Here is a 22868-nt window from a genome sequence, read left to right on the forward strand (position 1 = left end):
TCTTAGAGCAAAATAGGGCAGTAGATACTATACCTTCTGAGAAGCTGCCCAGGAAGAGTTTAAACTCTTGTGGGGTTCTTTTTAAAACAGTGTATCTGAGAAGACACTCCTCTTTCAGTTTGGTTTGAGCAATAGATTTCTCTTGTACTAGCTGTTGACCTAACATATAAGTTCTAATTAATGCATTAAAATTATATCCAAAAACATCTTTCATAAATACGAGTCTTAAATGCAAGCTATTAAAATTGTTGTTTTCACTGAGTCAGTTTGGTAGTGAAATTTCTCCTAAGACTTGAGTTTTGTCCCTCATTTTTGTTTTACTACTAATAGTACTATGTCTGTGTATAAGGTTATGTTCATGTAATTATAGTCCTGTCATTGTTTAAGCTCTTTCTTTGTCACTTTTCTGATTTTTGCCTTAAAGGCAGTTAACAGAGCACTAACGTAATTAATTTAGCCTGAATACAATTGATTAAAGTATTGACATGCCACAGTGATGAATAAAGTGCATTTTAAACCTATGTAGTCTAGTAAAGAATAACTAGTTGTTTTATCAAATAAACTTGACATTCTTGCTGAAATGCTTACTTAAATATGTGTTCATGTATATAATGCATAGTCCTCCTCTTCCTACTTGTTTAAAAAGCAGTTTGTTTATTCTCAGAAAGTAAGCTGTACAATTATGTGGCTACCAAACTTCCAGAAACAATTGCTTAGGGATTTCCCTGGTGGTCCAGTGGTTAAGAACCTGGCTACCAATGTACGGGACTAGGGTTCGATCCCTGGTCAGGGAACTAAGTTCCCACATGCCATGGGATAACTAAGTCCATGTGCAGAAACTGCTGAGCCTGTGTGCCACAATTGCTTAATGTTTTAAACTTCATTAGAATTAGGAAAACAGAGCCAGGAAACCCAGTGGGAGAATAATTTGTTTCCTGAGGAATAGAGCAGTAGAATAACTGCAACAAGCAAAGCGTTAGGTTTTACTGTTACTTGTTGTCTTCGTTCAGTTTTCACTTTCGTTGCTGCTAAGTCACTTCAGTTGTGTCTGACTCTGTGTGACCCCAAGGACTGCAGCCCACCAGGCTCCTCCATCCATGGGATTTTCTAGACAAGAGTACTGGAATGGGGTGCCATTGCCTTCTCTTCACTTTCATTAAATGTTTATATAACACCTGATTTTCTTTAGAGTTATTCAGTTCAGTCGCTCAGTTGTGTCCAACTCTTTGCAACCCCATGAATCAGAGCATGCCAGGCCTCCCTGTCCATCACCAACTCCTGGAGTTCACTCAGACTCACGTCCATCGAGTCGGTGATGCCATCCAGCATCTCATCCTCTGTCGTCCCCTTCTCCTCCTGCCCCCAGTCCCTCCCAGCATCAGAGTCTTTTCCAGTGAGTCATCTCTTCACATGAGGTGGCCAAAGTATTGGAGTTTAAGCTTTAGCATCATTCCTTCCAAAGAAATCCCAGGGCTGATCTCCTTTACGATGCACTGGTTGGATCTCCTTGTGGTCCAGGGACTCTCAAGAAAGTCTTCTTCAACATCACAGTCCAAAAGCATCAATTCTTTGGCACTCAGCTTTCTTCACAGTCCAACTCTTGCATCCATACATGACCACTGGAAACACCATAGCCTTGACTAGACGGACCTTTGTTGGTAAAGTCATGTCTCTGCTTTTGAATATGCTATCTAGGTTGGTCGTAACTTTCCTTCCAAGGAGTAAGTGTCTTTTAATTTCATGGCTGCAGTCACCATTTGCAGTGATTTTGAGTTATTAGTGTCTATATTTAAAGGTTTCCACATATATATATGTTTATGAAGTTTTTAAGTTTATATATTATACAAGGAAATAATAAGCATCTTTGTGCTTAAAAACAGGCTGTGTTTAGGTCTTAGTAAATGAAATCTTTCTTGACAAGTGCTTTTCAAATAGTAAAAATTGTTGTGTGTGTAAAGAAAGAAGGGAATTTAGCATCGGCATTAGGATCATTTTTTCCCATATCCTATTAAGCTAATTCCAAGATTGTTTAATGTGGTATCCACCCATTTCATTTGGCTGCAACCTTTGCTTTTATGAAAGTAAGACTGATTGTTCTGAATTGCTCTGTATATGTGCTTTGGCACAGCATGAAGGTACCCTTAATAACATTGCCATTGTCTTTAAAACAGCTTGCAGTTATGAGTACAAATAAGAGGGTGTGACAGGAGGGCATGACAGATAATGATTCTTTTTTCCGCCCTTAGTTTAACAAATCTGCTTTAGACTATGATCCTTTTGTGTTCCCAGGGCTACCTGCTGTATTTTCTGTATATTGTTCCTAGTCAACTAAAATGTCTGCATGTAACTTTGACGTGTTTACAGTCGGCCGCTGAATTCTTTTTGTGGAGGCAGGCAAGACAGAATATGTGGGGAGCACTTGAGTAGCCTTGCCTTTATTGGCATTTTTACCCCCACTTGCATACTTAAATATGTGCTTAAATTATTTTGTGTTACCATTGTCTTCCAAATGTTTGTTTGCTTTTGTCTGGTTTAGAAGTTTGGGGATGGCCTTTAGTTTTAATTCCCTTCCTTTTTCAATGCATAGTCATACTGTCTTTAATATGTAATTAATTATTTTGGCAAGGAGTTTCCATGGGAAAAAAATTGCTGGCTATTTGATTGGCTTTGTTTTAGATTATTGAGATGCTGCACTGAAGTAAGGATATTATTTGTACTATACTTTATCCTATTTTAAGTAATCTTATCAAGTAATATGGAAGAGAAAGTGAATATCCATAATGCAGAAACCAGAAAAGTTTCCTTACTGTGTTATGAGGTTATCTTTGAATCTTATATGCTTCATGGACTGACATTTAATTATGGTAGTCTTATATGTGTGGTTGTTAGCATTTATTCTTACTACTGATTGAGAATTGGAGGATCAGATAAGCATTTCACATAGAATTACAGGCACATAGCTTGTAATAGTCTTACTCCAAAGCCAGTACTTTTGGTTCTAAACATATTTTATGCTTGAAGTGTCTTAAGTTTTAGGTTCAGTTTGTCCTTCGGGAGATCCATTTGATAGCATATTTAATGTAGTAAATAAATTAGAATTTGAGGATATTTAAGGTATACTAAGGAATAAGAGATCTCTAGTCTTTCCCATTCTGTTGTTTTCCTCTATTTCTTTGCATTGATCACTGAGGAAGGCTTTCTTATCTCTTCTTACTATTCTTTGGAACTCTGCATTCAGATGCTTATATCTTTCCTTTTCTCCTTTGCTTTTTGCTTCTCTTCTTTTCACAGCTATTTGTAAGGTCTCCCCAGACAGCCATTTTGCTTTTTTGCATTTCTTTTCCATGGGGATGGTCTTGATCCCGGTCTCCTGTACAATGTCACAGAATGGGAAAGACTAGAGATCTCTTCAAGAAAATTAGAGATACCAAGGAAACATTTCATGCAAAGATGGGCTCGATAAAGGACAGAAATGGTCTGGACCTAACAGAAGCAGAAGATATTAAGAAGAGGTGGCAAGAATACACAGAACTGTACAAAAAAGATCTTCACGACCCAGATAGTCACGATGGTGTGATCACTAACCTAGAGCCAGACATCCTGGAATGTGAAGTCAAGTGGGCCTTAGAAAGCATCACTACGAACAAAGCTAGTGGAGGTGATGGAATTCCAGTTGAGCTGTTTCAAATCCTAAAAGATGATGCTGTGAAAGTGCTGCACTCAATATGCCAGCAAATTTGGAAAACTCAGCAGTGACCAGAGGACTGGAAAAAGTCAGTTTTCATTCCAATCCCAAAGAAAGGCAATGCCAACGAATGCTCAAACTACCACACAGTTGCACTCATCTCACACGCTAGTAAAGGAATGCTCAAAATTCTCCAAGCCAGGCTTCAGCAGTACGTGGACCCATGAACTTTCAGATGTTCAAGCTGGTTTTAGAAAAGGCAGAGGAACCAGAGATCAAATTGCCAACATCCGCTGGATCATGGAAAAAGCAAGAGAGTTCCAGAAAAACATCTATTTCTGCTTTATTGACTATGCCAAAGCCTTTGACTGTGTGGATCACAATAAACTGTGGAAAATTCTGAAAGAGATGGGAATACCAGACCACCTGACCTGCCTCTTGAGAAATCTGTATGCAGGTCAGGAAGCAACAGTTAGAACTGGACATGTAACAACAGACTGGTTCCAAATAGGAAAAGGAGTACATCAAGGCTGTATATTGTACCCTGCTTATTTAACCTCTATGCAGAGTACATCATGAGAAACACTGGGCTGCAAGAATCACAAGCTGGAATCAAGATTGCCGGGAGAAATATCAATAACCTCAGATATGCAGATGACACCACCCTTATGGCAGAAAGTGAAGAGGAACTAAAAAGCCTTTTGATGAAAGTGAAAGAGGAGAGTGAAAAAGTTGGCTTAAAGCTCAACATTCAGAAAACGAAGATCATGGCATCTGGTCCCATCACTTCATGGGAAATAGATGGGGAAACAGTGGAAACAGTGTCAGACTTTACTTTTTTTGGGCTCCAAAATCACTGCAGATGGTGACTGCAGCCATGAAATTAAAAGATGCTTACTCCTTGGAAGAAAAATTATGACCAACCTAGATAGCATATTGAAAAGCAGAGACATTACTTTGCCAACAAAGGTCCGTCTGGTCAAGGCTATAGTTTTTCCTGTGGTCATGTATGGATGTGAGAGTTGGACTGTGAAGAAAGCTGAGCGCTGAAGAATTGATGGTTTTGAACTGTGGTGTTGGAGAAGACTCTCGGGAGTCCCTTGGACTGCAAGGAGATCCAGCCAGTCCATTCTGAAGGAGATCAGCCCTGGGATTTCTTTGGAAGGAATGATGCTAAAGCTGAAACTCCAATACTTTGGCCACCTCATGTGAAGAGTTGACTCATTGGAAAAGACTCTGATATTGGGAGGGATTGGGGGCAGGAAGAGAAGGGAGCGACAGAGAATGAGATGGCTGGATGGCATCACCAACTCGATGGACGTGAGTCTGAGTGAACTCCAGGAGTTGGTGATGGACAGGGAGGCCTGGCGTGCTGTGATTCATGGGGTCGCAAAGAGTCGGACACGACTGAGTGACTGAACTGAAGGAATAAGAATAATTTGCCTTTGATTTCTCATGGAATTAATTGATAGTTAGCCTTACCTTTAAAGGTAACTGCTGTAGTATTTTAACATGGATTATTAAATTTGGTTTCACATTTACGTTCCTCTGAAGTTGGATTATTATTTTAGTTTTACAGATGATGTAACTGAGGTGCAAGTTTGAAGCAAGTTCTAAGTAGGCCTAGATGTGAGATTCAGGTTTTCAGAAGAAAACAGTGGTTTACTTTTAAATAGAACTGAGTGATTTGGAATAAATGTACTTCAGGCAATCAGTGTCATCAGTTCCTCCTTAATTCCCTTACCTTTAAAATGAAGTGGTTGGACCAAGTGATCTCTAAATACCTCTTTAAATGCTCCAGATGAGTATACTTCATAAGCCTCAAGGATCCGTGAGCTTGAATGAGAAAAATGTTAGTTACTTGTTTTCACTAATCTCTGACTGAAATGTACCTACAAACCACAGCAAGTTAGCAATCCCTGTGACTGTCATCAATTGACATCATATTTTTATATCACATTGTAGTTGTTATAGATACCTTGAAAATATCATTTATGTTGGTCATAATTTGGAAATTATGGTAGTTAATAGACTTTTTAGCGCTTTTTATATATTAAAAGAGAAATGTATTGAATATTATATGAATTTTAAGTATTTTGATAACCATATAATAGGTTTCTCAGTATATGTATTTTTGCTTTAAAAAAAATTCCAGTTTATAGTCTTTGCATACTGCCGAAGGAGTTTATAGCGCAAAAACTTTCATACCCCTGAGTTACATGTTCTCTGCCTTCACTGCAAAATGGCCCATGTTGATTTTGGTTGATGTGAAAGAGCTTTTGGACATTGCTTTTTTAGGGGGTTGTGTATGGATGGGGGAATGATCTCTGCATTGCTCTTTCATGTTTCCAGAATGATGAACTATGCTTATGTAACTTTCCACAAATACTAAGTAAGCTAGATAGAAGCAAAATAATGATGACGGAAGTAAATTCATGATCATCTCTAGTTTGTATATCTCTTTTGCAAGAACTAGGTTTCTAAGTAGTTGTTCCATTTGAAGGATATAGGAAAAGACCTCTTACTTTAGGTTATCTGCTGTTGATTTTCCAAGCCAGGAGCACTGGCTTGCCAAGAACAGAAGTTACCCACACAACACATGTACTGCACAAAATATTTCTGAAACAGGAGATCAGTTGGAAGGCAGTATTACCTTAAAAACATAAGGGCATTTGCTGCTGAGTTTTTGTGTTGAGTGTGGGTTGTGATTTTTTTTCCCTTTTTTCTTTTGTGCTTGCTTGACTCTCGGTAATTTACATATTAATTGGTTATGAGGAAGGTAATGGTAAATCCTTCATATTAGTCAGAATTAGGATTACACAAAACTCAATAGCTTAAAAGGAACACAAAGACTGCTTGAGTTCTGTCCTGTGGTGAGTCCGTTATTCCATTTGTAATACATTTATCTTTAGATTGGTTTTGAGATTCTTATCAGTCAGTATTAGGAGTGACTGTTTTTAATAGTGATAATGAGGCAGCTATTCCCAGGAGAAGATTTAGTCACTGGCAGAATTGTCAGAACCCTGAAATATTTTGGGAAAACCTAGGGTGGATAAAGCAAGCTGTTTCAAAAACAAAACATGACAGAAAAAGCTGCTTTGGAGAGGAAGGTTAGATGGGGATGGATGAAGGTGGTAAGAAACCAAGTGAACTTTACTAACTAAGGCTGTAAGCTTCCTAGAAGCTGGAAGAGATTAGTAGTATTTACCTAAAGTACTCTAGTGTGAACCTGAAGTTTTGAGTGTTCTAAGATTAAGTTGGTTAACAGCCACTCATCTGAAAGTATGTTCTTTGTGTGTACTGGCAAAGTTTAATTTGACTTTGACAAAGAGATTCTTCTGGCAGCAGCTTGTTTTTGTTGACAGTTTGAGAAAATTTTGTTTTTGTTTTTTAATGTCAAAGACATATTTTCCTGGCTTTAGAGGTATGTGTGTGAGGAGTGTTCATAATCCTCCAGGCTGCATTATCATGCTGCTGCTAAGCCCCTTCAGTCGTGTCCGACTCTGTGACCCCATAGACGGCAGCCCACCAGGCTCCCCCGTCCCTGGGATTCTCCAGGCAAGAACACTGGAGTGGGTTGCCATTTCCTTCTCCAGTGCATGAAATGCTAGGGTTTACTAATTAATAGTGAGGACAAAATAGTCTTTGCCATGATTAGGCAAAACAGAGATGAGAAATGTAAATTAACTGTGACTTCAGGTATGTCTGTCCACCTCAATTTAAGTGCAAAAGGAGTCTTTTTAGATTAGGGTTTCTTCACAGCCGCCTGCCTACCAATATTTTGTTGTTGTTCGTTCACTCAGTTGTGTCCGACTCTCTGCGACCCCATGAACTACAGAATGCCAGGCTTCCCTGTCCTTCACCACCTCCTGGAGCTTGCTCAAATTCATGTGCATTGAGTCAGTGATGCCAGCCAACCATCTCGTCCTCTGTCGTTCCCTTCTCCTGCTAACAAAACATAACAAACTGTAAAACCTTGTTTCGTTTTCCTTAAATCCAGAAGTGATACTATACCAAATCCAAACAAGTCAAATCACTCTTAAAGGAATACGTGAAAACGTGTAGCTGCTTTGACTGGACTACATCTGTCTACAGACTCGCTCAGTTCTCTGTGGTAAGCAGATTCCTCCTTAAGTACCCTGTGCTGACCATGACTGCCCCCATCTGGAGGTGCACAGGAGGATGTGACCGCATTCACTTACCTGAACTGTGTTTTGTAAACTGACTGTATAATAACTTTATTAGCTAGTTAAGATCAACCTGACAGCTATATAAAGAAAGATTAAAAATAAATACTAAATGCTATCAGTTGTATTTAAATAATATGTTGTATATTGTAATTTATATGTACTGAAATCTTTTAGTGTCTAGGGTAATAAAGATATGAAAAAATTGAATTTGTTGCCCCTTAAAGGCACATTGTGTTTTTTATTTGAATTTCTTACAGGGTTAAGTGGAAAGTCTTTTTGTAGTGTTTTGACAGAATTTTAGGCTTGCAGAAGGAAACCCTTTGTGAGATAGGGAGTCATTTGGTATAAATTGCTGTGGTAACTCCGTGAAGGACAACGGCCACCTTTTCCTGTATCATATGATACAGGAATATCCCTAAATAATAATTGGAGTTGCAGATGACTTAGAATATCAGACAGTAGTAAAATGATTGTTAACTTTTTATTATCTGAGTAATCAATTGTAGAAAAATGGGAAATACAGCAAGTGAAAGGAGAACAGTTTCTTATTGGGAAAACTTGTAATCTGAAAAAAAAAAGAATCATGAACTAAATCAAGCTAAACTTGGTGCTAGTTTTTCTCATGTTTTTGTTTTGTATTTTTTCTATCAGTGTGTTAAATGCATAGTTTAATGATTCAATAGCTCTATAAGACTTGTTTTAAAAAGCAGCAGTTCTCCCACTTGGTCCCCTACTTCTCCTTCCCTAGAGGCAAACGCTTTAATTTCTTAAAGCTGATTCTTACCTCTGTGTTCTTGGAGGGGAGTAAAAATTCTTTTTCCTACTATCCTCCTAGGTTCTGTAGCTAGGATCCTGTAAATGGACTGACAAGAGACATAACAAACAAAGGAAAAGCATACAAATTTATTTATTGATAATATAGATTTTGTGTGACGAGTCTTCATAAGGAAATGAAAACTTGAAGAAGTGGTTAGGCCTGAGCATTTTTTTTTTTAAATGTGTATATGTAGTTATTTGTGGACTTCCCTGGTAGTTCAGATAATAAAGAACCTGTCTGCAATGCGGGAGACCCAGGTTTGAGCCCTAGGTCAGGCAGATTCCCTGGAGAAGGAAATGATAACTCACTCCAGTATTCTTGTCTGGAGAATTCCATGGATATAGGAGCCTGGCGGGCTACAGTCTGTGGGGTTGCAAAGAATAGGACTGAGCGGCGAACACACACATGTACGTATGTATTTAGTTATGGCTGCCCCGGGTCTCCGTTGCTATGCATGGACTCTCTCTTGGTGCAGTGAGTGGGGCTTCTCTCTAGTTGTGGTGCGTCGTCTTCTCATTGCAGTGGCTTCTCTCGTGAAGTCATGCGAGTGCTAGAGCGCAGGCTCAGGACTTGTGGCACAGGAGCCTTGTTGCCCCTTGGCATGTGGGATCTTCCCAGAACAGGGATCAACCCTTGTCCCCCACATTGGCAGGTGTGTTCTTAACCACTGGACTGCCAGGGAAATCAGGCCTGAGCATTTTGATACTGAGTTTGAAAGAGTAGAAAGTCATGAAAGAATGTGATAGGACAAAATAATATGAGCTAAGGTTAATAAACGGGAAGCTTAACAAGGCCAGTTACTTTGAATTTCTTTTTGTCTATTCATCTTCAGAAATAAGGATCCTCCCTTCCTCCAGGTATAGGGAAGGCTGTTCTCACATGAGGGTCTTAGGACCTGCTTCAGAGTTTAGATAGTCCTTCCTGCACCTGTCATTTCTCAGATTTCTTCAGCTTAAAATAGTCACTATGCCAAGGCGCTGTATTTTGGGGTAGCAAGTTCTGAACCTTGTCATTCTTAATAGCATTCTAGTATTCTGATTTCTTGATTTCTCAGCTTCAGGTATTATCTTTATTTCCCATCTGGCAGATGAAGATTTAGTTCTTTTTCCACATCTCCAGGTACCTTTTTTCTTTTCCCATCTTGGCATAGGTGTTCATAACTGCTTAGATCAGTGTTCAGTGTTTACACAGTTAAGAGTGAATGTGCTATTCACAGTTAAGCCATTTAACAAGCTTTGAACACTTTTACTTTTCTATACTATTTTGGTTTTCTGTGAAATTTCTGTTTTTCTTTGTTGTTGCTTACTTTTATATTAATGCCTTGTATAGTTCAGATTGCAACTTGCCCAAATTTCCTTTCAGGAAATCCCAACACTTAAGGTGTTCTATTAGCTTCTCATATTCCTGAAGATATGGTCCCATATTGACTGGTTTCCCATTGTTTTTATGTGTACCTTTTATCCTGGGTCTTCCCTTCACCAGCATCTTGCTGCTGCTGCCTCTAAGTCGCTTCAGTCGTGTCCAACTCTGTGGGACCCCATAGATGGCGGCCCACCAGGCTCCCCCATCCCTGGGATTCTCCAGGCAAGAACACTGGAGTGGGTTGCCATTTCCTTCTTCAATGCATGGAAGTGAACAGTGAAACTGAAGTTGCTCAGTCGTGTCTGACTCTTTGCGACCCCATGGACTGCAGCCTCCCAGGCTCCTCCGTCCATGGGATTTTCCAGGCAAGAGTACTGGAGTGGGGTGCCATCGCCTTCTCCGTCACCAGCATCTTAGGCTTACTCTTTTCCTCTTTGTGTTGAGTTCTGGTTCTTTAGATCTCATATTTTCTTGTGTCTTACTTTGTCAGAACGTATTCTCCAATAGCTGCCTAAGAAAGGGAGGGTTTGATTTTTAATCAGCTTGGAGACTTTGAATGACTGAACCCATCTTACTCTGTCCTTACTTTTAATTGATTGTTTGGCTGAGTATAGAATTCTGGCTTGCACATTTTCAAGGCATGACTTGTTTTGTAGTTTCCTCCAAGTTTACTGCATTGTTCTTGAAGCCAAAGTCATTAAGTTCCTGATTATTTATGTGATCAGTTCTTTTGTTTCTCAGTGTTTAAAATTGCACAATAATATACCTTAGTGTGAGTTTGGTTCCATCCATTGTGCTGAGCATTTGATGAATCCTTTCAATCATGACACTGTTTTGTTGATATGTGTTAGTTGCTCAGTTGTGTCTGACTCTTTGTGACTCCCATGGACTGAAGCCTGCCAGGTGCCTCTGTCCATGAAATTCTCCAGGCAAGAATACTGGAGTGGGTTGCTATTCCCTTCTCCAGGAGATCTTCCTGACCCAGGGATTGAACCCAGGTGTCCTGCATCAGGCACATTCTTGATGACTTCCCCCTTTTTCCTTTGTATCTCTTTTTGAACTCTTATTATTCAGATATTGGACCTCCTGGACTCATCTTCCAGAATTCTTATGCTGTTCTATTGAGTTTTTCATTTCAACTCTTACAGTTTAAATTAGCAAGAAAGTATGCTTGTGATCACTTTTTGATTCTCTCTTTTTTGTTCTTTTTTTAACATACTGTTCTTACTTCATGTTTATATTATTTTGTGCTATATTTCTGAAAATATTAGTGGTGTCTTTCTCTCCAGAATTTTCTTCTGCCTGTATAGTCTGTCAGGACTAGCTACATAATTTGCAGGGCTGAGTACAGAGTGAAAATGTGGGGCCCCTTGTTTAACATTATTAAAGAATTCTAAGACAGCAACAGCAGAGCATCAGCGTGGAGCTAATGTGGAGCTCTGCAGAGTGCTGTATGACTGCCCAGGTCGCTCAGCTTGCTTTTTCTATTTCCATTTCTATTTTTTATACTAGAATGTCTAATGACTCTTCGCTGTTTCCTGATATTTAAGTCGGATCCTAAGAAGCTGACTGGAAGCTCTGAACGTGCAAGTAGGACTTATCAACTGTGAGCTTTGAAGTAGGATGATCTGGCTGGTCAAATATAGTTTGAGAACTTGTCAATATTTTTATATTTTTCCTTGTAGATTAATCGCTGGACAAATTCCCCAGAGACGTCTCTTCTAATCACTGCCTGGAGGTGACGGCCTGGCTGTCAGTCTTTTGAGAAAGGTATTGACAAAGGGTCTGGGGTTAGTGGGCAGTACTAGCACGTCAGAGACGGTTGTTTTCAGGAACTTTGTGAGTGAGTTGCTACATACAACAATTATTAAAGATTATACAGACTTATTAAATGTTCTATTAAAATTAATAAATACTAAAAGCTCACCACTCTCTGTTTATTGTATTACATTTTTAATTGTGGATGCTCTTAAGAGTATGTACATCTATCTGTAGAGTGGGAATACCATGTTGTCACAGGCATCTCTTCTGAATTCTGCATTCAGTGACATTGGTTGCTTGAAGCAGCTATGGTAAGCAGCAAATATTACAAATAACTACCCTTGTTCCCCTCCTTCCTCTGCTTGCCAGACCCCAGCCAGTTGTTAGACATTTGTTTATCAACACACTGGGGACTGGAATCTAGTACATACGTTAGCTTAAACTGTCTTCACCTTACCTAATGATCTCCAGTCCATGTAAACCTCTGTTTATTTATAAACCTTCTTAGATTACCTTCAGTGTTGCATGGGTGAAGGAAAGGCATTTATCTGCCTACCTGAGAGAGTGGAAGGGTACCTGAGAATTGCATTTCAGAAAGGTTTTCTGTTAATTCTTCCCATTTATCCCCACTGAGCCTTTTGGAGGCCTGTTCCTTGATGCTTATCTTAGGATTCAGTTTTCTTGGGTCTTTGGGTCCTTTACCTCTTAACCATTTGTTTTCCAGCTTTCAAAAGTTTGTGGCTATAATCTTCAGTTCTCTTCATCTCTGTGGGTTTTTATATTGAAAGAAAAGGAATCCCTTGGTGTTCTGGGAAGGATCAGTGAATAGCTATGTGTTTAGTCCATCATCCTTACCCAGAAGTCTGGCATCTAATTCTTGGTGAAAAAAAAAAAAGATTAGGTAAGTAGACTCAACAATTTAAGGGAGTTCTCAGTAGGCTTAGTCAGCCTCCTGATTTGCAGGTCATGCATAAATGCAGTGAGGAAAAGATTCTACTGATTCTAGAATATTTTTCATTTCCAAAAATAAGAAATAACCATCTGTAAGTAGATGTTGTTAGCTTTTCATATGGGTGTGTGGGGACATACAGAAATACAGGGCAGTTTTAGGTCATATAGTTTGGTATTACAGAGAATTGGAACCACAGTACCTAACTGTCCTGGATTCTGTAGCCATTCCAGTTGCCTATCGAGTGGCTGGCTCATCTGCTCTGTGGCAAGCATCTGTTCTCCCTCATGCAGCGAGCCTTCCAGTTTTATGACTTTGTCTCTGCTCCTAACTTCTGCTCAAATTCAGTGCCCTCCTCTCCCCATTAGATTTGATGTGTTTGGGTTGGTTAGACTCTCATTACTATTAATTTTACACCAGGCTACCTCATGGTCCACTAAGTTATCCTTTGTCTGTTTATTATGATTACCTTTTGGGTAAGGCAAGAGTTGAAAGGTGTTCGGACAGCAGTGTAGCAACTAAAGTGAAAGAAATTGTTTGTAATCTCTCAGAAGGGAGTCGTGGGCCTCTCAGACACTTCCTCTTGGATTCAAGGAATGCAGCTATTTACATATATTAAAATTTTTTGTGTGGCTCAAGGCAGTGACAGTTGTGGCTAAAAGGAACAGATATTTGACGGGATGTAAGAGGAATAAATATTTGACGCTCTGCATGTGAAATTAGATGTCTAGGCGAACCTTCTTTTTCAAAGCTGTGAAGATGGTTATAGCAATATCCAGTTGTTAAATATTTCTACTAAAAGGGCTCTGGTAAGTGCTGCTTATTGCCCCCTTTTTCAGTCTTCAGTTTTTCTCCTTCCCTCATTGTCTTTTGTGTTTTTAATTAGACGATTTCCCCGCGCTGTTTATGAGATAGAGGCCAGTCAGTATTATTTGTTGTTGTTCAGTCACCCACCAGGTCTGACTCTGAGACCCCATGAGCTGCAGCACACCAGGCTTCTCTGTTCTTCACTGTCTCCATAAATTTGTTCAGACTCATGTCCATCGAGTCAGTGATGCCATCCAACCATCTCATCCTCTGTTGCCCCCTTCTCCTCTTGGGAAAAGAGTTTTTGTTTTTTAAAATCTGTTGTAATTTCTGGTGATCTCTCTGGGAAGAAATGATGCTCTTTCTCAGGATGACTTGGGGATTAGGCCAGGTTTTTTCCATATGATTATATGCTGGGAGGGATTGGGGGCAGGAGGAGAAGGGGATGACAGAGGATGAGATGGCTGGATGGCATCACTGACTCGATGGATGTGAGTTTGAGTGAACTCTGGGAGTTGGTGATGGACAGGGAGGCCTGAAGTGCTGCAATTCATGGGGTTGCAAAGAGTCGAACACGACTGAGCAACTGAACTGAACTGATATGTTCTTTATAGAGAGTCTTGGGGCTTCTCTGATGGCTCAGCGTTAAAGACTGTGCCCATACAGGACACTCGGGTTCGATCCCTGGATTGGAAAGATCCTTGGGAGAAGGAAATGGCAACCCGCTCCAGAATTCTTGCCTGAAAAATCCCATGGAGAGAGGAGCCTGGTAGGCTACAGTCCAAAGGGTTGCAAAGAGTTGGACACAACTGAGTATGCACCACCAAGAGTCTGAAAATATTTTTTTTCTGGGGTTTGAACTTTATTCTTATTACAAAGTCTTTCACAAGTATAACTTAAATCATCTTGAGGGACTTCCCTTGTCCAGTGGTTAAGAATCCACCTTCTAATACAGGGGATGCAGGTTCACTTCCTGGTTGGGAAACTAAGATCCCACATGTAGCGGAGCAACTAAGATCACGTGATGCAGTTAGAAAAGCCCGAGCAATGCAGTGAAGACCCAGCGTGGCCAGAATAAAACCATAAATAAAAATAAAGCTAGGGTAAAAACCATCTTGACTAACATATTTAAACAGGCATCTTATGTGAAAACAATAAAATACTGTGAAAGTGGAACTGCCTTGGGGTATCTAGGTCTTAACTGTCATGCTTGCCATAATCACTTCCTCAGAAACTGACGTGCATTTTGCTTGGCATTGCCCACAGCATGCATTTGAGATAGGAATTATGAAAATGGGGGACCTTGTTGGCATGGTTTGTGGAGAATTGTGGTAACATTATGGTACCTTCAAGAAAAGCTCATTCAGGCAGTTTCCTTTGTCAAGGTGATGGTGATTGCCTGTTTAACCAGCAGCCTTGGAGAAGTTTGTTTCCTCAGCCCCAGATGGTTAAGCAGTTAGCTCTCAGGTAGTGGCATAACTTGGACCTGCTGCCACACCTCTCATGTTTTTGACATACCCTAAGCTAAATGGGGAGAAGGTAGTGGCACCGCACTCCAGTACTCTTGCCTGGAAAATCCCATGGATGGAGGAGCCTGGTAGGCTGCAGTCCATGGGGTCACTAAGAGTCGGGCACGACTGAGCGACTTCACTTTCACTTTTCACTTTTATGTGTTGGGAGAAGGAAATGGCAAACCACTCCAGTGTTCTTGCCTGGAGAATCCCAGAGACAGTGGGCCCCCGTCTATGGGGTCACACAGAGTTGGACACGACTGAAGCGACTTAGCAGCAGCAGCAGCAAGCTAAATGGTGGGACTTTTCCAATGGCTCAGCGATAAAGAAGCTGCCAGTGCAGGAGGTGCTGGTTCCATCCCTGAGTTGGGAAGATCCCCTGGAGGAGGAAATGGCTATCCACTCCAATATTCTCATGTGAAAAATCCCATGGACAGAGGAGCCTGGCGGGCTACAGTGCAAAGTGTCACAGAGCGACTGAGCATGCAAGATAAATGGTAGGATTAATTGTTTGTCAGTTATCAGCAGGGTTTTTTGTTTTTGTTCGTGCTTCCCTTCATTTGGTGGACACTTTTTAAAAATGTATTTTAAGATGAGAAAGTTTAAAACATTTTTTATGTATAGTCATGGTCTTTTGTTAAAACTGGCTTGCTGTTGCAATAGCAGATGGGTGTGATAAAATGGGAATATGTCAACTGTAAAAAGAAACCAGTGCAGATTAAATCACAATTAAAAATATCTCTAATATGAGTCACTAAAATGTTTTTCCTTTGGGTTAACTCTTAATATTGTGTCCTCCTTTTTTAGTCATCTTTTGACAAAACCAAGGTCTGAAAAAAAAAAAAGATACAGAGAAAATGACCAGAGTGGCTTTGAAATTTCTTTATTCAAAGATTTTTAGGACATGGACTTGATCAAGTCAGAGAATCTTGAAAACAAGACAGTTACTTGTAAGAAGAGGCTGATATGGGCTTTTTGGTTTTTCGAGTTGTCAAAAATGGATTATATTATCAGGAATATCTGATCCTCTTGTAATATAAGGAGTATCAGAAGAATATTATCCACAGATGCCTTTCAAATGGTACCTTACATCCCTTATACCAGTGCCCAAAGAATAATATACCTAGCATACTTGATCTTTTGCTGAGACAACTTGCAACATTTCTAACTGGTCCCAATGCTTAGCTCAGTGCCAAGCCCCAGTAGGTGTTCAGCATTTGTTGAATAGAGAAATGAATCACTACGTGTCATATTTCCAAACTGGTGCTTTTCATAGACATTCTTTGTAAAGCTGCTCCAGGGGTTTGTCAGAAAAACTAACCCAACCATGCTGTCAGTTCAGTTCAGTTCAGTCACTCAGTCGTGTCCGACTCTTTCTAACCCCATGAATCGCAGCACGCCAGGCCTCCCTGTCCATCACCAACTCCCGGAGTTCACTCAGACTCACGTCCATCGAGTCAGTGATGCCATCCAGCCATCTCATCCTCTGTCGTCCCTTTCTCCTCCTGCCCCCAGTCTCTCCCAGCATCAGAGTCTTTTCCAATGAGTCAACTCTTCGCATGAGATGGCCAAAGTACTGGAGTTTCAGCTTTAGCATCATTCCTTCCAAAGAAATCCCAGGGTTGATCTCCTTCAGAATGTACTGGTTGGATCTCCTTGCAGTCCAAGGGACTCCTGAGAGTCTTCTCCAACACCACAGTTCAAACGCATCGATTCTTTGGCTCTCAGCCTTCTTCACAGTCCAACTCTCACATCCATACATGACCACAGGAAAAACCATAGCCTTGACTAGGCACACCTTAGTTGGCAAAGTAATGTCTCTGCTTTTGAATATACTATCTAGGTTGGTCATAATTTTTCTTTCAAGGAGTAAGTGTCTTTTAATTTCATGGCTGCAGTCACCATCTGCAGTGATTTTGGAGCCCAAAAAAGTAAAGTCTGACACTGTTTCCACTGTTTCCCCATCTGTTTCCCATGAAGTGATGGGACCAGATGCCATGATCATCGTTTTCTGAATGTTGAGCTTTAAGCCAACCTTTTCACTCTCCTCTTTCACTTTCATCAAGAGGCTTTTTAGCTCCTCTTCACTTTCTGCCATAAGGGTGGTGTCATCTGCATGTCTGAGGTTATTGATATTTCTCCTGGCAATCTTGATTCCAGCTTGTGTTTCTTCCAGCCCAGCATTTCTCATGATGTACTCTGCATAGAAGTTAAATAAGCAGGGTGACAATATGCAGCCTTGACATACTCCTTTTCCTATTTGGAACCAGTCTGTTGTTACATGTCCAGTTCTAACTGTTGCTTCCTGACCTGCATACAGATTTCTCAAGAGGCAGGTCAGGTGGTCTGGTATTCCCATCTCTTTCAGAATTTTCCACAGTTTATTGTGATCCACACAGTCAAAGGCTTTGGCATAGTCAATAAAGCAGAAATAGATGTTTTTCTGGAACTCTCTTACTTTTTCCATGATCCAGCGGATGTTGGCAATCTGATCTCTGGTTCCTCTGCCTTTTCTAAAACCAGCTTGAACATCAGGGAGTTCACGGTTCACGTATTGCTGAAGTCTGCCTTGGAGAGTTTTGAGTGTTATTTTACTAGCATGTGAGATGAGTGCAGTTGTGCGGTAGTTAAAAAAATCTTCAGTGGCCCTCATCTACTGAAAGTTTTGCCTTTCAGACTTTCCTTATAAAATTATTTTGACATTATAAAATTAGCATTCTGTGGTCAGAAATTCAAACAACATTGAAAATAGATGTGAAAAAAATACATGTCCCTAACTCACCTTCCAAAACATCCAGTTTGCTGGGCATTATATACCTTTCTGTTTTGCAGACTATAGTCTTTTCATTTTTGTTTTACACCATTATGCTAAAATAGTGACACTTCATCCCTCCCCTGTTGGCCCAGGTGAACTATTTAATGTCATGGAAATTAACCTTTTATGTATATTGCACAAAATTAACCTTTTGTGTGTATATTCTCCCAGTCTTTTGCTTGTCTTTAACTTTATGGTGTCTTTGCCTCAAGTAGATACTTAAAATTTGTATTTAGTCAGATATTGCAGTGTTTTGTGTCTTTTTCTTAGGTAAGGAGTTATTTCCCACTAAGACTTTAAAATCATTTTTCATAACTGACAGTATTGAGTTTTGCAGTTTACTCAGTCTGGCACTTTTGTGTTTTTATGGTGTAGTAGGCATCTGCCTTTTTACTCAGATATTTGGTTTTCTCTGTTTATTCAGACATTCTGCTTTTCCACTCACTGTGCATCTGATCATTTAGATTGCTGTGTTCTTGAACTCCTTACATGTTTCTGCTCTGCTTCCATACTGTTTTGGTTATTATAGTCTTAGCATAATTTTTTTAAGAGTTTTATGTTTTTCCCACCTCAGATCTTACTGATTGTTCTTTTCCATCTACTTTTAAAATGTAGATAAGAATCACATACCATAAGATTCACCTTTTAAAAAAAATAATTTTTAAATTGGCCTTACCACGTGGCATGCAGGATCTTAGTTCTCCAATGAGGAATGGAACCTGCATTCCCTTGAGTGGAGGCAGAGATTCTTAACCACTGGACCACAAGGAAGTCCCAGGCTTTTCTTTAGTTGCGGTGAGTGGGGACTACTCTCTCGTTGCGGTGCACTGGCTTCTCATCGCAGTGGCTTCTCGTGTTACGGAGCACAGGCTCTAGGGTGTGTGGGTTTCGGTAGTTGCGGCACACAGGCTCTGCAGTTGCTGCCTGTGGGCTCCATTTTTGCAGCCGGGCTCTGGGGCACAGGCTCCACAGTTGTGGTGCACAGGCTTAGTTGGGGCTACCCTGGTGGCTCAGATGGTAGAGAATCTGCCTGCAATGCCGAGACCTGGGTTTGACCCCTGAATCAGGAATATCCCCTGGAGGAGGGCATGGCAGCCCACTCTAATGTTCTTGCCTGGAGAATCCCATGGACAGAAGAACCTGGTGGGCTACAAGTTCATAGGGTCGCAGAGAGTCAAGACATGCATGGGTGAAGCGGTTTGGCACTCCCGCACACACAGGCTCTGCGGCTTGTGGGATCTTCCCAGATCAGGGGTTGGACCCGTGTCAGTTATTAAATAATAATCCATTATTTCTTTATATTGTGAGTTATTGATTCATCCACTGGTGGAAATCTGGGTTGTTCTCCCCTTTGGCTATTCAAGTGTAGTGCTGCTATAAACTTGTGCACAGTATTTTTTTAAGTACCTCTTTTGGGTACATACTTAGGAGTTGAATTGCTGGGTCATGTGGTAATTCTTTTTAAAATGTTGTTTGTTTTTAATTTTGATCTTTTATATAATGTTTTTGTACTATTAAACCAAATAGTTTTTAATTTGATTGTTTAATTTGAAAGCCCTGTAACATGTAGTATGCAAATAATGACAGATCTTTGTCTTTTCCTTCAATGTTTCAGTCTTTTTATTTTTTTGGTAATATGATGGCTGGCATCTTTATTCTTGATTCTGAGAGGGAATATTTTTAATGTTTTGCTAGTGTGTATGCTATTTTCTGTAATTTTCTGGTAGATTTCTTTTATTAAGATAAACTTTTACTCTATCCCTAGTTTGCTAAGAACTTTTTTTTAGAATCAGGACTAGGTGCTGGAATATTATTTTCGTTTAAGAATTTATTAAGATGTGGCATCTCTCCTTTAAAACGTTAGTGTTTTGGAAGATTGGGCTTGGTACTGTAATACTGGTGCTTTGGTTGAATTTCTATAGTGCCAAGTTCAGTGATGGTGTAGAGCTGTACAAGTTAACATACACTCTAACATGCTGGGAAGGATTGAAGGCCGGAGGCGCAGAGGGCAACAGAGGAAAAGATGGTTGGATGGCATCGTCAACTCAACAGACATGAGTTTGAGCAAACTCCAGGAGATAGTGAAGGACAGGGAAGCCTGTCATGCTGCAGTCTGTGGAGTTGCAAAGAGTTGGACACAACTTAGCGATAACAACAACAGATGTTTATTTTCTTCAGTCCTCTTATTCCCTTCATTTTTTCCTGTAAATTAAGCAATTTAAAATCTTGTTATTCAGAGTTAAGCATACTCCTTTACATGTTTATAAATACACTCCATAATTGCTTCTGCTGCTCCTCCTACCTCATTCCTGATTAAAAAAACAAAGCTACAGAATGCTTTGAATTTTCACTTGGAAATTACCTGTTTCTAGGGCTCTCATCACCGTAGTGACAAGGAGCCAACTCCATTACCTTTCAAAAGGACCTAAAAACAATCCAAATACCTTTTCATAGGTGAGACTGCAGGCCTGCTCAAGGTGTGTCTAAACATTCTCAGCATGCACAAAATACAACTGAGGTTGTTTGCAAAGGAGAAGTAAAATCTAAAATCTGGAGTTGAGAGGGTCCATCACATTACAGAGACTTCCAAACAAATCCTGGTGGGCTCTACTTGCTGCCTGAGGATGATCAAGTAGCTTCCTTGGCTCATTAATATGGTTACCACACTCCACCCTCTAGTCCACATTGAAGATGACTGGTAGAGAAGGTCTAGGGGACTGGAGAATCAAAGGAGGTGAAGGTTAGAAGTGATATTTACTTATTTACTTGATGCACCACATAGCAGGGAGGATCTTAGTTCCTTGACTAGGGATCAAATTTGTTACCCCTTTAGTGGGAGCTGAGTCTTAACCACTTGGCCACCAGGGTTAATCACAAAAAGTGATTTTTAGATTTGGGCCAAATTGTGTAGGTGGGGGGCCCACAGGTAATCTTTGGTATAAACATGTTGTGGTTAGATTTTGAAGTGCCTTGTCTTAGATCTTTCTATGGGACAATGTTGTTTGGGGCCTATGTCTTTAGAGATTTTCCTTAACAGTTGGTTTAAAGGTAAGATCTGAAAAGAAGGTTGGTGGGAAGAAAAAAAGATTGATCGAGATTTGAGATTTGTCACCTGAAACATCTACCCTGATTTTATCTAATCTTTTAGCTTATGAGTAGAATTAAAGAGCTTAGGAAAATCAAAGTATAATTCATTTTAGACTAGCCAAATAATTTTCTGTATGGATAATGATGACCCCCGAAAAGCATAAGTTTAATTGTTATATCAGGAAAAAAGGAAAGTTTGAGATGCTTATTAGATATCCAAGTAGAGATTTCAAATAGTCAGTTTACAAATCTGGAGTCCTGCAGAAAGGTTGGGGGCTAGCCACTTTGTGAAGTGTGTTGGTTAATTTATTAACCGTTACCCCTGGGGGTTTGGGGAGCCTAGACTGTTAGCTCCCAGACTGTTTGGGGAGCCCTGAGGCATCATAGCTTACTTGGGCAGAATATTTCAAATTTCCAGGAAAACAGTACAGATGGTGCATGTGTTTTTTAAAAGTTTTAAAAAGATGTTTGAGTTCTGTACCTGTGTATGTGTGTGCGCGCGCGCCCTATGCTGCTGGCATCAACCGAGAGCAGCTTTTGTATGTGCACCTATTGTTTCTTGGAGAAGGAAATGGCAACCCATTCCAGTATGCTTGCTTATAGAATCCTGTGGATAGAGGAGCCTGGTGGGCTGCCGTCTATGGGGTCGCCCAGAGTCAGACAACTGAAGCGACTTATCATGCATGCATGCATTGGAGAAGGAAATGGCAACCTACTCCAGTATTCTTGCCTGGAGAATCCCAGGGACGGAGGAGCCTTTAGGGCTGTCATCTGTGGGGTTGCACAGAGTCGGACATGACTAAAGCGACTTAGCAGCAGCAGCAGCTATTGTTTTCTTACAGAAGAAATCCTACATAAGCAAACATGAAATTTACATCTTACTCGAATCGTTCCCCAGTGTATCAGTATACCATACAGCAGAACTGATTGTATTTAGAAGTTCCTGGAGAATGGGGTAGAGCCTCTACCCTGAAAGACAGAGAACCACTGCCTGGAAGACCAGGAAAGGACTGGTGAAGAATTGCACAAAATGTCTTTTAAAAGCAATTTATTTCTAAAATTCTTGCGTATTTTGCATTCTTTCTCCAATTATGTTATCCCATTCTTAAACCTTAAAAGTTATTCAGATTAATTCCATGCAATAATAACATTTGTGGCAAGAATGAATGGTTAAGTACACTCTTCTCTTTCAAGGGAGTATATTCTTCAACTTTGAGGTATGATGATTCAGAAAATTAGGGAGAGTTGAGAACTCTTGGATGCCATCAGACATCTTTAGAAGAACCATAATCTAGCAAATAAGCAGTTAGATTTAGAACCATCAGTGGAATTAGTTGAAGTACTCTTGCCTGGGAAATCCCATGGATGGAGGAGCCTGGTAGGCTATACAGTCCATGGGGTTGTGAAGAGTTGGACACGACTGAGCAACTTCACTTTCCTGCACTGGAGAAGGAAATGGCAACCCACTCCAGTGTTCTTGCCTGGAGAATCCCAGAGACGGGGGCGCCTGGTGGGCTGCCGTCTATGGGGTCACACAGAGTCGGACACGACTGATGTGACTTAGCAGCAGCAGCAGAAGAGTAGGAACACATAGTAAATTAAAATCCATGTAGGTAATCGGGTGAAGAAAGTATGTAATAAGTGGAAGTTGATTAGGCCTTGAGGAGCTTAGAAACAAAATTTTAAGCCATGTTTGTTCTGCCTTTGGGAGAGAGAAGGGGGGATGAGGCTGAATTTTCCTATATTGAATGAGTTCTTGGGAGGGGAGAAATACTGATTACTGCTTAATCAGCTTAAACTGAACTCTTCCTTAGATTCTTCTTCTTTCTTCACTTTTTCATACATAACTCAAACCTCCTGGTTTAATACTAGAAGGGGGACAGT

The 22868-nt window shown here is 40.3% G+C and overlaps 1 protein-coding gene across 6 annotated transcripts in view; it reads left to right on the forward strand.

Annotated features, from left to right (window-relative positions):
* Positions 1 to 22868, forward strand: part of FBXO34 (F-box protein 34) — a 79434-nt gene that overhangs the window by 33368 nt on the left and 23198 nt on the right. For 2 of the 6 annotated variants that reach the window (XM_069596685.1, XM_069596686.1), the window contains exon 2: positions 11740 to 11824. The exons of 2 other annotated variants lie outside the window; for them this stretch is intronic. The gene's annotated coding sequence lies outside the window, so the exon portion shown is untranslated. Of the gene's footprint in view, positions 1 to 7685; positions 7800 to 11739; positions 11825 to 15251; positions 15580 to 22868 lie in introns of those variants that run through there. 2 more of the 6 variants (XM_069596687.1, XM_069596690.1) reach the window with 2 other exon arrangements.

Source organism: Ovis canadensis, chromosome 7 (genome assembly GCF_042477335.2).
Source record: "Ovis canadensis isolate MfBH-ARS-UI-01 breed Bighorn chromosome 7, ARS-UI_OviCan_v2, whole genome shotgun sequence".
Classification (NCBI taxonomy): domain Eukaryota; kingdom Metazoa; phylum Chordata; class Mammalia; order Artiodactyla; family Bovidae; genus Ovis; species Ovis canadensis.